Genomic DNA, 15348 nt, shown 5'->3' with positions numbered 1-15348 from the left:
ACATACCCAACTGGTCATTTCTCTTTGCTTGTCCAACTTCCCTTTAAAAGATTCTGCTTATCTGTGTTTACTCCTCCTTATCCTATACAAGAAAAGTCTTTTATGCTGATTTTGAGATGCTTGCAGATTTCTGAGATCAGAGTTTTGTCCCTAATGCAACAGTTTTTCTTCTGAACAAAATCTCTTCCTATCTAAGTCTGAGTTGTTTCTTACAATATCTTGGTTCTAATCCCCTAGGAAACTCCCCATTTTCCCTGGTTGTTGCTAGACTCCATCTCTCTCCCTCGATGTCCTGATCTCCTGGCCATTTCTTGGCAAAAATATCCAGCAACATTTTCCCATATATCATGCTCTCTGGGCCCTGAGTGGATGAGCCTGAATCATTAGATAGAGCATTGATGTTAAGTTTAGAACATATTTCCTTTCAGACTAATGAAAATTACCATCTTCCATTGAACAAAAGCTTAAGTATCTTTCAATGTTTAAGGGAAAATACTGTGATTCAATATAAAAATCTACTTGCTATGTATCAGGTGGCATGGAGGAGCAAAAAGAAAACAAGAACAATCTATTTGTCAACTCTTCATTTACTCTGCTTAATTATGTCAGTTAAAGTAGTGTTTTGTAGATGAATTTCCATACTGAATCTAATTAATATGTTGTTTCATGTGCTTATTATATAGGAATCACTGCTTTGTTTTTCTATCCCCATTGAGGTTATTAACATGTCCCAATTTAGTATTATCTGAAAATAACACGAATGGCTTTCTCTCTCATAAAGAACAAACAAGAAGGCTAAATCACTCCTATTGCCCCCGGCCCCCATTGTATCTTCACTGCTGCTTTTGTCATCTCAATTGCATTTAATTATTACCTTCCCATAGCTTCTTAGCATGTGCAAGTCACCCCACGTACAGCAGTAAAAAATGGATTCCTGAACCATCATTTAGATTCCAGCATTTTCTCTTTCAGAAGCTTACAATTTTCTTTTGAGGCGTGTTATAACAAAGTCCTCTACCTCTTGCCTCTTCATTCCCTAGCCCCTGGTCTTCAGCTGATGGCCAAGCAGGTTCACATAATATACACACATCTCAACTTAACTCTCAGAACATAACCATATGACTCTGCTTTTCACTCATCCATTGCCTTGAATTCTTCCAAACATCTCTGGTATGTGTGGATTTGTTTCCTTCCTGGGATTATACACTTATATTACAAATGTATATTTTTAACTAATTTAAGACTGCCTGAATGCTTTTACATTCCAGGTAAACTTCTTAGATTTTTAGAAAGATTTCTTTTGTCCTTCCTCTCCAACAAGCAAATTCATTATCTTAAAGTCCAAAATGACCACCGTCTTGAATTAATTTCTTTTTCTTTTTTTCTTTTTCTCATATGTCTTTGTTCATATTTCCCATATAGTTTAGCTATCATGATCTCTAAATCAATGAGAAAATAATAGTTACTATTAAAAAACCACTAAGAAACAGTATTTTCTAAACATTGTCTTTAATTATCGCAACTTCTGAGGTAAGAATACTATCTAAATAAGGTGATCAGGACCCTTAGGCTCACTCCATACAATAATGCCTCTGTAATCTGAAATGAGCATGAGCAAGCCTGCCTTGGATGTGGAATTAGGCAGCACTTTGGGAGGATTGTATAAACATATAAATGCAGGTATTCTTATCTGAGAACTCATGAGAGACACCTCAGTCATATTGCTTCTCTTGCTAAGTTTGGTCAGGTTAGTGTAGTTTTACACTTGTCCTGTTCTGACACATATTGGAATCCATGTTTGGTGTCCTGCGTGTCCTGCTAGGATTGCAGCCACCTGAGCTCCCTAATGCTGGGCATGCTCTTCCTGGCCAACCTCACCCCAGGATGACTGCACCTCCGCAAAGGGGCCAACAGTAAGAACAATAACACGAAACAGCAATAAGAGTTATTACAGCGGATATTCACTAATCAGGTTCTGCCAAGTGCTGTGTTGAGTGCTTTATACCATCATTTTAATGTTTCCTGATAAACCATCTGAGGAAAACACAATTGTGTCTACAAATTGAAGTTTATCTCACAATTTGAAATTCATAAGCATTTCAAATATGTTAAGAATGTCTTCACTTCAGCTTCCGATCCTCTCTTACCTAGTTGAGAATCTTAGGCTCTCTGCTCATGCTTACATTGGCAGAGGAAAAAACAAATAGAAGTATATTGGATGTTTTTACTGTTATGTAGTCTAATGCACATATTTGCTATAATAAAAGTATATTGTAGTTTGTGGTAGGGGTGCATAAATAGTGACCATATAATTTATCATCTGAACATGGACACTGAAAGAGGATGTTAAGAATCTAACAGGTGTCAACTCCTATGCATCGGGTTTAACTAGGACTGTCCCCAGGAGAGTAAGAAATGTGGTCACCTTATGTCTAAGCTGTTGTCGGCTAGCTGTATAATACTGAAATTTTTCTAAATGCAGATTAATTTGATGAGCATGTTATTTACCTGTTATATGAAATACATGCAATGAAAAGTTAAAATAGTTTCAAAATCACAATAGTTTTCAAAATTGTGCATTTTACTATCCAATTAATTTGATTATAAGGAAATAATTGACAGTCAAGCTTTTTACTCCAATTCTATTAGTGAGATTTCCAAAAAAATTACATTAGTAAGTTATATTAAAGAATTATTGTCTATTATCTTCACCTCATTACATGATTAAAGTGAGGGACAAAATAAAAGTTTTAGAAATAACCAGAATATCAATTATAATAATATATGATTTTCATACTTTTGTGTTATTGCTTATTAGTATTTAGATTTCATAGTGCATTAAGACACTCTTTGGATTATGTCAATTTTCTGCTTAGAGCCTTTCAAATTTTTATATTGCCTCCAGAAAATATTGTCTCCTTACCCTGATATCAGGGCCTTCTGTAAACTTGTCTGTTTTGTGCTATCCAATACAGTAGACTATAGGTGGCCATTTAAATTTACATTAAATTAATTAGAACTGGGTAAAATTAAAAATTTAGTTCCTCCAGTACAGTAGGCACATTTCAAGTGCTCAATAGATTAGCTGACTAGTGGCTACTATATTAGACAATGCAAAATAGAAAATATTCATCATCACCGAAAGCTCTATCTAATAACAAATATTCCTAGACTTGTTATCTATTGTTCTACTCCAGAAAATTGCTGCTCTTGTCAAATTAGACTTATTCCCATTAGCTAACAGATTACACCTTGTTTTTTTTTTTCAGTCATTTTGCTCAGTTTAACACTATGACTTGGAATACCTCTATGACTTGAATTCATGTATTTATCCATACAAAAAAATTGGGTTTTTTTGGTGATGCCGGGAAATTTGTTAGGTGTTAGAGAGAAAAAAGACAAGAAAGATAGTCCTTGCCCTGCAAAGTCACAGTCTGATGGGGGAAAGTGACAAGTAGACAAGTGGGTACAGACGATAACTGCTAAGACAGGTAGGCAGCAAGTTACAGGAGCAGATGAACATTCCTATCAGAAATTGGAAATTTACAGCAAATGCTCCTGTAAAAGATGGCACATGATCCGAACCCAGAAGCACAGTAAGAGTTTGGAAAATGACATGAAAAAGGAGAATGGAGATGAGTAGAATGATCTGAGAGAGCATGGGCCAACTGGAAATTGAACATCACTATGGCTAGATTTCAGCGCGTAGGAAGTTCGCTACAATACCAGATCATGACACCTGGATCATGTAAGAGCTCAGATGCCATGTTAAGAATGTGGGTTTTATTTGCAAACCTAAAAGGCCACTGACAGGGATGCGGGGCCTAAATGCAGGGAGGTGACAAGGTCAGATCTGTGTTTTTGCACAGAATACCCTAGCAACAAAGATGAGAGGGATTGGAGAAGAAAGCCATTTAGAAGACCTATTCAATTCTAGGTGACAGACAGTAAGGGCCTAAATTAATGTGCTGTTGTTGGGTAGGAGGGAAGGTTCTGAGAGATTACCATGCATAATTGGTAACAGTTGTTAGGTATTGGCCATTTCAGATACCATCTTCAGGTTGAAGCCTTCCACATCTGAGAGTCTCTGTGTTTGAATTATTATGGCACTTACTTAATAATTTTAGTGTTAATTTCCACTACTGAGATCCTTGACACCAAAGACTATAGTATACATTTCCTATTATCCCTTACAGTGAGCAACCCAGATCTTTGCCTTAATGAACACTTGATAGATTGTCTTCAAATCAAAATTAATATTGTTGGGCAAATGTCTAAACGAACTCTAGTAACATAGGACATATGAGAAAAATAAAAGAAAGTTATGGGTGGCAAGGTTGGTGCCTTCGTATCACACTGTGTTCCTTGATTGTACTTTGCACAGTGTTATGAAATAACAGAAAGGGTAATTGTTGAGCCTTGGTCTTCCCCACTAGGGTATATATCTTATTACTGTAAGAATCATGGCTATCTTGCTTATTGTTGAATTCTAATTTCTAGAATGGTGTCTATATCATAGTTGATGCTTAATAAATACTTAGGGAATGAATGACTCTAAAGTTCACAGATGAGAGAGAAATGATCATTTGTGGACCACACATTATTTTCTGGGCATTATCCTAAGTGTATAGTTTTATAAATATTATGTCTTTTATTTATCAAAATATTAGAAGTGTTATTACACCAGGAAAATAAGTATCAGTAGCTCCTTTTTTTCCAGTTGAAGAAACTCTGGTTCAGAGGGCCTAGATGACTTACAGGATAAGCAATGAATAGTAGTCCTGGAACTTGGAGACAATTTCTTTTGGGTCCAAAGTCTATAGTTTTGTTTTTGTTTTTTTGCTATAGTAACTTGCCTTTATCTTCTAAGTATGGAAATTCCATTTGGAAGAGATGTGTAATGCATAAGTATCATTGAGCATTAGATCTCCTTAGTGGGCTATTGTTTAGATTGGCAACCACCTACTCAGTGCTTCTAAAGTGCCAGCCATGGCTTGGGACAACAACAATGAAGAAAAAATGGTCACTGTCCTAAAGGACCCTGTGCTACTGGTGGGGACAAATGCTCACACAGATAATTTCAGCTGTAAGGAATGGGTGGGTAAGTGGCCCAGATAAATTCTTCAGCCCCAAACAATAGAGCATACAACAAAAACTAGTCCAGTATTTTCTAGCACTGATAAATATCAGAACAAGAAGTGAGATGAAATGAAATTAAGAAAGTTGATTTGGCTTTCTGCACCAAATTACGATGCTTGAACTTAATTATGTAGATACTGAGAAATGGCCATCTTATACCAGGTATTAAAGTAGTCGTATCTGGTTGACTCTGGTTTCCATTTAAAAAAACGGATTTAAATGACGGTAAAATTGGAGAGGTTTTATCTAGATGAGTATCCGAACTAAAAACAACAGTAACAGAGATGGAGAGAAGGAGCTAGAGCAAAGTAACAGGAGGTAAATCTGTTCATAATACTTGGTGGATTATGAATGAGGGAGACAAAGGAGTGGACAGAAGTTTCCATGTTACAGTCTCGAGGGGTGGAATTGATAGTGGTAACTTAACAGAAATTTGGTACAAATATGAGGCAGTTTTGTCAGTCTTGAAACTGAAATCAAACAAATGCAACAAAACAAAAAGCACAAATCCTCTCTTGGCCTCATTTCTTCTAGTTATCACTTCATTTCTCTGCTGCCCGAATTGCAAAACTTCTTGAAAGTGTTACCTTGAGAGTTGCTGACTCCATTTCCTCTCCCCCTGTCCTCTGAACTCCTCTAATAGGGTCTCTGCCCTCACCATTTCACTGAGACCATTCCTGTGTAGGTCACAAATGACTTTCATTTGGTCAAAACTGCATGTTTTCATCGTCTTTCTTATCTTATTTGACACAAAGCAGCATTAAGCCAGATACTCATTCTCTCCTTGAAACACATTTGTCTCTTAACCTGTAATACTCTGGTTATTTCTCTTCTTAAGCTCAACTGCTAACTCATTCTCTTATGATTCTCAAACCTGGGAGTGAACCAGTGCTCCACTGTCTCCTCCCTTTATAGCAACATAATCCACCTAGTAGACCTATCTTGTCCCCCAGCTTTAAACACAAGTCATATGCAGTAACTTCTAAATTTATATCATCTGCTTTATGCTTTCCCTTGAATTCCAAGCTGGACTTCACCAAATTCCTGATACCTTTATAGGTATATCAATAATAATCTCACGCATGTCAAGACATGGTTGTTTTTTTATTTTGTTTTGTCGAGAGAGTGAGAGAGAGCACATGTGAGTTGAGGAGGGCAGAGGGAGAGGGGGAGAGAGAATCCTAAGCAGGCCCCATGCTCAACATGTAGCCCGACATGGGGCTTGATCTTACAACCCTGAGATCGTGACCTGAGTGGAATCAAGAGTTGGAAGCTTGACCAACTGAGCCACCCAGGCACCTTAAGACATGCCTTTGATACCTGTTTCTCTACCATCACTACCACTCACACATCCATGATTTTAATGAATTATATCACATTGATCAAGCCTGATTTGTCCCTATTCTCAGTTTACCAATGACTTCTGCTGCTCTCTCCAAATGTACCCGAAAATGGCATTGCTGTCCCTTCTACTGGTACCACTCTAGGGCAGCAAACCATTATTATATCTTAAACAGTCTAAGTAAGCCAGCTAAATGGTCTTGTTGCCACTCCCCCCGGTTGCAATTCATTTCCTGCAATCAGAGTGATCTTCTAAGATACAAATTCTATCATATCACTCCACTATTTCCCATTAAATCCTCCTTATACTGGCTTTAAAACCTCTGCTGATGTAACACATTCTCTAACACATATACCATGTCTCATTATCCACTAGACTTGTAACCCAATAGACCTCTCTGTCCTCCTCAAACATGCTCAGTTCATTTACAACATTGAACTAGCCATTCTTTCTGCTTGAACTGCTCTTCCAGACAACTTCACATGGCTGACTTCATCTTGTCATTCAATCTCAGCTCAAATGCCTCCTCCTCAATGAAACCTCTTTAGACCTCCAATGACTTTCTATCAATCACATCCAGTTAATTCTCTGCGTAGCATGTATCATAATCTTTTGTTTTCTATTGTTTATTTTGGTATAGATTGTCTCTCTGTCTCTGACCTCACTTACCACATACAAACGAGGAAAACTACATGAGAGTAGGCATTTTCTGTTGCTCACTGCTGTATCCCTAAGTCCTACAATAGGCAACATGATAAATAAGTTTAAAAAGCAAAAGCTAAAGGTGGAACCTGGAGGGCATGATAGACTGAAAGACAATGGCAAACACATGAAATAGGCTAACATGGTCTTTGATTAGGTGAGCTGTTATGTGGTAATATATGTCACAGAGGTCACAAAAAATATAGAGTATTCAAGAAATCAGTGCAAAACTATATCAAAGTGGTACAGACCCACTAAAATAGTGATTGCTAGAAGTAAGTGTTCAATGGATTTTGCAGAATACATGGTCTGGTCTCTTGTGACTTTGGTCACCGTCATTTCAGAAAAGCGGAGACAGCTGAAGGCAGAGTGCAGGTGTGGCTAGAGAGATAAATGGAAGGAAAGCAAAGGGAAAAGGGAGTATAACACTTTCAACAAGCTTGACTGAGAAAGAAGAGATGGAGTGTCAGTAAGGGAGGTACTCTGGATGGAGAAATGGCATGATGTGCCGAGAGATATTTGAGGGAAAAGAAATAAGGGAGAGAAAGAACTTGAGGATAGAGGTGAAATGCAGCCACGTCCCAGAGGTGGCAAATGGGAATGGAAATGGGCCTCGAGAGAAACAAGATGAATGAAAGGCAGACGCTTCTAGATTGAGGTAGTTCATGTTGATGCTTTAAATTTTCTTGATTACGTGGCAAGTCAGCCTTTGAAAAAAAGAAAGTTCAGCATTGAGTAGAATTCTTGCAGAGGGTGGTGAAAGTTTGGAATTTTCTTGTGAAGTAAGAGAGAGACACATCAGACACAAGGGGGGTAAAAACATTGAGACCCACTGAATTTGAAAACCATCCACATAGTTGTACGATATTAAAGAGAGCTCAGTATGTTGGGTGTAGGATTGAATGAGAGGAATTTGGAAATTGATTAAGGACCAGAGAATTCTAGGGAAATTCTGGCATAAAAGCAGAATTGAGTATATTGGCGGGAAATAGTTCAAGTAATCAGTCAAGTATTCTAAACTGGCAAGGCCTTGGGGCGCCTGGGTGGCTGTCATTTAAGCATCTGCCTTGGGCTCAGGTCATGATCTCAGGGTCCTGGGATTGAGCCCTGAGTTGGGCTCCCTGCTCAATGGGAGTCTGCTCTTCCCTCTCCCTCTATCCCTCTCCCTCTCCCCATCCCCACTTACTCTCTCTCACTCTCTTTCAAATAAATAAATAAAATCTTCAAGAAAGTAAATAAACTGGTGAGGCCAATAAATAACTATTTATTACTGTGGATTCAAATCAGAGAGTTAAACTACAAACTAAATCGTGGGTTGGGTAGGAAAACATCATAAGGGTATGCTTTTAAAAATAAAAAGAATATTTTTCTTTTCTGATAAAATATATTTAAGTTTAACACCATCCTGAGGGAGGTGCCCCATACACTGGCAAGTTATGTAGCCATGTAGGCATCTGGTTCAAAGGGCCAAAGGAAACTAACATCCAGTCTACACAGTCTGCTCCCTCTGGGCATGGGGAAGGGGAAGAGCATGTTTAATTCACACAGGCACAGGTCCAGTGCAGAGGTAATCACTGTGAGTACTTTAGTGAACATCTTCTAAACGTTATTCTACAGCATAGGCAAATTTATGTAAATGGGATCACGTTGGGCAGACTATTTTGTAAGTTTTTCCTAAACCTGAAAAATATAATTCTGTTTCCTCTCCCTGTCAATGGGTATATCTATGAAGCTTAATTTCGGCAGTGCTGCAGGTCCCATTACTTATACATATATTTCATTTCAGAGGTAGAATTTAGTGATTCAGCATTTGCATAAAACACCCTGTGCTCATTACATCAAGTGCCCTCCTTAATACCTATCACCCAATTATCCTTTCCCCCCACCTCTCCTCCAGCAATCCTCGGTTTGTTTCCTAGGGTTCAGCATCTCTTATGGCTTGCCTCCCTCTTGATTTTCATCTGATTTCATTTTTCTTTCCCTTCCCCTATGTTCATCTGTTTTGTTTCTTAAATTCCACATCTGAGTGAAATCATATGGCATTTGTCTTTCTCTGACTTATTTCGCTTAGGATAATATTCTCTAGATCCATCCATGTCATTGCAAATGACAAGATTTCATTCTTTTTGATGGCTGAGTAATATTCCATTGTATATCTATACCACATCTTCTTTATCCATTCATCTGTCAATAGACATCTGGGCTTTTTACATAGTTTGGCTATCGTGGATATTGCTGTTATAAACATTGGGGTGCAGGTGCCCCTTTGAGTCCCTATTTTTGTATCCCTCGGATAAATACCTACTAGTGCAATTGCTGGGTGATAGGGTAGCCCTATTTTTAAATTCATGAGGAACCTCCATACTGTGTTCCAGAGTGGCTGCACTAGTTTGCATTCCCACCAACAGTGTAAAAGGGTTCCCCTTTCTCTGCATCCTTGCCAACATCTGTTGTTTCTTGAGTTGTTAACTTTACCCATACTGACCAGTGTGAGGTTGTATCTCATTGTGGCTCTGATTTGTATTTCCCTGATACAGAGTGATATTGAACATTTTTTTCATGTGTCTGTTGACCACTTATATATCTCTTTTGGAGAAATATCTGTTCATGTCTTCTGCCCATTTCTTGACTGGATTTTTTTGGGGGTTTGGGTGTTGAGTTTGATAAGTTCTTTATAGATTTTGTATACTAGCCTTTATCTGATAATACATTTGCAAATATCTTCTCCCAGTCTGTAGGTGCCTTTTTAGTTTAATTGACTGTTCCCCTTTGCTGTGCAAAAGATTTTTATCTTGATGAAGCCCCAATAGTTAGTTTTTGCTTTTGTTTTTCTTGCCTTTGGAGACGTGTCTAGCAGGAACTTGGTGTGGCTGAGGTCAAAGAAGTTGCTGCCTACGTTTTCTTCTAGGATTTTGATGGATTCCTGTCTCACATTTAGGTCTTTCATCCATTTTGAGTTTATTTTTGTGTGTGGTGGAAGCAAGTGAATCAAGTAATTGATCCCATTTACAATTGCACCATTATTTGTTTAATGGATAATCTAATGATAAATATTTAGGTTCTCAAGAAATATTATTCCATTTTGTATTCCTACCAGAAGCATATGATATGTAGCATATGATAGCATATGCTAGTGTCCAATTTCTCTCAATCTCACCCAAACTGTCTTTTAAAAAATCTTGAATATTTTGGCCAATTTTCTAGACAGAAAGAAATATCTCAATCTTATTTTCAATTCTTTGATTATTTAATATATTGGGCATATTCATTTATATTTCTTTTCTAGTAGATTTTCTATTCACCACTAAGAATCAGTAAAGTGTGACGATGAAGCTCGCAGTTTCTCAAATCAGTGGATCCATGTTGGAAAACTACTTACTAGCTCTGTGACCTTGATCACATTAGTTAGCCCTTCTATCTCATTAAGGTTTTTTCTGAGGATTTAGATAAGTTAATATAAATAAAATGCTTAGAAAATTCTCCACAGAGAGTACATGCTATTTTAGTAGTAACTATTTTTGTTATTCAAATCACTTAATCTTGTTTTTTCTTTTCTGAGTATAGCATTATAGTTAAGAATGTGGTTCTGTAGTCAGATGGGATTTGGGCATGGACCCTCCAATTACTGGCCTTAGGACTGAGAAAGTTACTTCATCTCTCTGAGCTTCAGTTGACTTATCAGTAAAATTGGAATCTTCTTAGTATAGTTATGAGAATTAATGGGTTAATTCTTGGAATATATTTTGCAAAGTAACTGTCATAAATACTCACTAAATAGCAACTACTGTTAATGTTGCAGTGTTTTATGGTATATATTATAAACAGTAATCTTTGTTAATATACATTTTAATTTCTTTCCTAGTGTATCTGTCAGGGTCCCAACAGAAACACATGGTCCAATCAAATTAGGATAATTTGAGAAAGATTCATTTATGAAGATTGTGGGACCATGTTTTAAAAGGTATGGTGGAGGGAGGAAACCACAGGGGATTATGCAGTAATCTAGAGCTGACACCTCTAGGGTGAAAGGACAAAGGAAGGAAGAAATTTCTGGAAATTGAGAATAACAGTGGACATTGACTGAGCAACACAAGTTCTAAGCAATCACCAAGCCTGCTGGGGCTTCTCATGATAAAGCCCAAGGGAAATCAGAGAAGCTCCAGGAGCCACTGATTCAGTCAAATTCAATGATTTCTGGCGGCCTTGGAGGTCTATTCAGTCACAGGGATAGAGTGGATTAAAAAAAGGATGGAAAGTAGATCTCAAAGGGCAAAGCTACAGTGTCATTTTTATTTTTGTTCATGTTCCCTTTTGCCAAATAGTCACATCTAATTTTTTTTAATCAAATTGGTTACGTTTCTTTATAGTGTCTGGTATTGAGGTGACATTTAGACTATCCTATTCCAAGATTATAAATATTCTCTCATACTTTTTCTATGTCTATACTTGTATAGTTTCCTTTCTTATATTTAAATATAGATCTATCTGAAATGTATTCCACATTCTTTTCTTTTTATGTCTCAAATGTCTAACTAGTTATTTGAATGCAATTTATTAAATTATTTGCTGGGGGTATGCTTTGATTGGATATTGTGATGGTGTGAGAGCTCAAAGATTAGAGGCTAGAAGTAGGTGTTAATTTTCTAAATTGTGCTGGGGATAAATGAGAAAGAGATGCTAATAGAAGACTAGGGAATCTACGCAGGTAAAAGGTATTATAAAACTAAGGTGGAATCAGTAATATTTTAGGCTTCCATTAATATTATTTCCTTTGCCTTAAGTGAATTTCTCATCCCACCTGCTATATACTGAGACTTTTTCTGCTGATGGACCTTGTCTTGTCCCTTTTACACTCATTTCAAATGTCAACTTTTGGGAAATGGCCCCATCTCCTCTCCAGTCCATCTCTGTTCTTTGCTCCCAGGTAATCTGCATACATTTTTTTTTCCCCACATGTAACATTGTAATGATTACATGGATGTTGCTTCCTGGCTAAACTATGAGATCCTCCAAGTCATGGCTACCTCATTGTGAGTGTTGATTTCCCAGTTTCTGGATCATGTTCTGAAGTGCCCACAGATAATGCCATAAGTAATGTGTATCACACAGTGAATATAACTGACATAGGGCTAACTGAGGTTATGGAAATTCTCTAGGGCTGAGAGGCAAGGGTCATGTACAGAGCTATGTTTCATGCTGAGATAATTCATAAAATAGAAGTCAAGTGGGAAAGGGAGAGTCAGCTGAGGAAAGTATCTGCCAAGATTCACCAGCAGGCTTGGAATTAGGTGGATCTGGCCTGGGGTGGGAGGTGGGTACCTAGGTGTATGGAAGAGTGAAGGTCAGCAGCAGACAGTGAGCTGAGGGGTGAAGGTCCAACTATTCTGTGACTCAGGGAAAAGACGGGTTGTGCAAGGTCAGAAAGGAAATGGCATTCTGAAGGAGGAAAGAAAGGGTCTATCTTCCTTCTTCAAATCCTATCTTTACCATTTCACATAAGGAAGGTTTAGAATTTCTTGTAGGTGCTATTTCACTTGTAGCCGACACTTCATTACAATGGGTGAGTGGGTGGACGGGATCGCTGGGAGAGTCCAGAATTTGTGTCACGACTGGTTAGGCATTTAAATATGTCCATTGACTCCCTTACTAAATACGTTTGATCTTGGTCTCTACCTAATGTGGGGCTCTTAATCTATTAAAAAAAATCAAATATGAGACAATAATGTTAAACTTCTTGTAATGATGTCACAATACATGTTAAGTCAAATCCTTATGTTATATACCTTAAAATTATGCAGTCCTGAATGTCAATTATACCTAAATAAAACTGGAAAAAGCAAATAGCATCAATTATAAATTGTTGCCATGTCAAGATTTTTAATGATTAATCTTGTGTATCATATCTGGTCTTATTATATAAATAAGTTGAGTCATGTTGAAGACCTCTGATCCATAATTTTATTGTGCTATGTAGTCTTTTACCTTATTTGTTGTAAATGAGCATTGAGAGTTTTAGGTAGAAAAGTATGCATGTTTTCATCAACCATCTACAGGTATATTTATGTTTTTCATATTGAAAATAGATTAAATGCACAAGTTGCAAATTGCTATTTACATTCTGCAGATACAGAAGGAGTTTCTGAGCTCCATCCGCCACCTTCTCTGATGCACACATTTACACTGCCTCTTTTGGGTTAGAAACCACATAATGCATCAACAGCAACACTAAGAACTAACAAGGTTAATCAGAGTCAACACTTACGTAGCACTTACTACATACCAGGCACTTTTCTATGCCCTGGGTATACTCAGTTCACTTCATCTTCACATTGGTTCTATGAAATACACGTAATTATTTATTTCTAAAGATGAGGCAACTGAGGCACAGAGATATTACTCATCCAAGATTACATAACTAGTAAGTAGAAGGGTAGGACTTAAACCCAGGCAGTCTGGCTCCAGATTCCAGTATTGCTCCCAACATCCACATGTAATCCAAATTTTGATGGCGCAAGCTCTTGTGTTAGAAAGTAATGCCAACACTATTTTCCAGCTAGTTCTGAGAGTTTCCCTGGGCATTGCCAGTTGTGCTGTGCAGATTTCCACTGGTTGAGAGCCTCATTACCCCACTCTGATTTGGGGAGATAACTTTACCTTCTACTGGTCTGCTTCTCCCTAATCAGAAATACTCTTATTCCCCATAACGCATAGGATCCTAGACAGTAACTTTAATATTTTAATGAAAGTTTAGAGGCGATTTAAAGAAAGACCCTCCATAAATGAACTTTTCACCACTGCAGGTAGCCCGGACCCATCCTTAGATTCCCTCCCATGTTGTGTTCCTTGTTCATTCCTGTCCCCCTTCCCTGGGGCCTGGAGAAGCTCTGCCTGTCAAGAGTTGTTCAGGCTGCCTCCTAGGCTCCTGAAAATGGGTCATTTTGGTTAGCCTCAGTTCAAACTGTTGACAGTGTCTGCCTTTGTTTTGAATGGATAATTTAATGGGGAGTTCAGAGAGGGCTTATCACAGACTGTGATCGCCATACTGCCTTAAACTGAAAATTCTCACATTTTGAACTTTGCAGCTTTCCTGCACATTACTCTTATAAGACATTTTCAGAGTACAGATCTTCAGATTAGACACTTTAATATTTGCTAAATAGGAAAAGTTGTTTCTTTATTGTGTCCTTTTGTTTTTGTCATTTTATTCTCATTTTTTCACACCAAAAAGGAACACGTAACTCCAAGTTTTAGAACTTGAATTTAATTCCAAGTCATACCACTTACCAATTTATGTGGCCTTTGGCAAGTTCTTTGAACTCTGAGTCTGTTTAATTGAATATAAAAGTAATGCAAAATTTTCACATTATATTTTAATGATATGCTCCAAGAAAATACAATGTAAAGCAAAATGCTTATAGAAAGAATTGTTTCCATAAAAATCAATGTAAAAACCAAGAGAGATTCCCAGATACTCATTATCCAAGACATGTTACACCCGCGGTTTCATCCTGCCACTCCTCTTCCTACCCTACCTCCCTGCAAATGCTTAAATTGCACAGCTTCTCACCTTAATGAACATACAAGATCATACAAACTCCTACCATGGCCACCAAGGTGGCTTCTATTTACCCTCTTGCACTTGATTTCTTCTTACTCAAATACTTGCTCATTCTGCTCTAGTCACATAAGATTTTGTTCTGTTCTCTGAATCTGCCGAGCTCATTCCTGCCTTACAGCTTTTGCAATAAGCTATTCTTTCTGCCTGAAATATTCTTCCCCAAATCTTCCTATAGATGGCTCTTGCCTGCAATTAAATCTTAGCTCAAATGTTACATTGTCGGAGAGGCCCTGACCATCTACCCCATTCTATCACGGAGAATCACATTCAGTTTTTGTTTCTCCATAGCATTTACTTCTACCTGAAGTTATTTTATTTGCTGCTGCACATTGTCTGTCTGTCTCCCATAAAGTGTAAGCTCCTTGTGCACGTGGACTGTGTCTGCCATTTTCACCGCCATATCCCGATGTGTAGAATAGAGCCTCACACATAGGAAACCTTCAAGGAATATCTGGTTAATAGTGTCAAATAAATTAGAAATCATAATTAAGTTTTGACTTCTGGTTTGATGGAAGAATCATGCAGACACACTAAGCTGCAGCCCCAA

This window comes from Ursus americanus, chromosome 12, assembly GCF_024610735.1.
Source record: "Ursus americanus isolate L20-20 chromosome 12, mUrsAme1.1.p, whole genome shotgun sequence".
NCBI lineage: Eukaryota > Metazoa > Chordata > Mammalia > Carnivora > Ursidae > Ursus > Ursus americanus.
The sequence above is the reverse complement of the archived record's forward strand: the minus strand, read 5'-3'. Positions refer to the sequence as shown.